The sequence below is a fragment of the Phascolarctos cinereus genome, unplaced genomic scaffold (genome assembly GCF_003287225.1).
Source record: "Phascolarctos cinereus isolate Bilbo 61053 unplaced genomic scaffold, phaCin_HiC Scaffold_9;HRSCAF=440, whole genome shotgun sequence".
NCBI classification, from domain to species: Eukaryota; Metazoa; Chordata; class Mammalia; order Diprotodontia; family Phascolarctidae; genus Phascolarctos; species Phascolarctos cinereus.
Window position 1 is genome coordinate 253611423 of NW_027556402.1, and position 443 is coordinate 253611865.

The window sequence follows — 443 nt, forward strand, 5'->3', positions numbered from 1 at the left end:
CATGATGTGGAGTTCTTGCCTTTGGGAACGTCTTGGTGCTTGGTCAAGGAGCCCTGAAGCCTGGCCTGGGCCGGCAGCAGAGCCGAGGGATGGAGCTGTGGGCTTGAGGTGGCTGAGTTCAGGGTCGGGTGGCCAGGGTTCGGTGGGAAATGTTCAGAAGCTCTTCTGATCTTATTGAGAGTATGACTCGAGTGGGGGCCCCTCTGGCTGCAGCACCCAAACTTTGAAATGCCCGTGCCCTGCTGGGGGAGGAGTAATAATACCAGTGTGAACGACAGCAGTAATAATAATAATAGCTCTAGCCCCGTGTCGCTCTCAGGTTCACAACACACTTTGTGCAGGCCATCTCACCGTATCTCTCACAACCCTGGGAGGTAAGTACTCTGATTATCCCCAATTTCCAGCTGGGGAAACCCAAGTCAGCAGCAGCTAAATGATGTGCC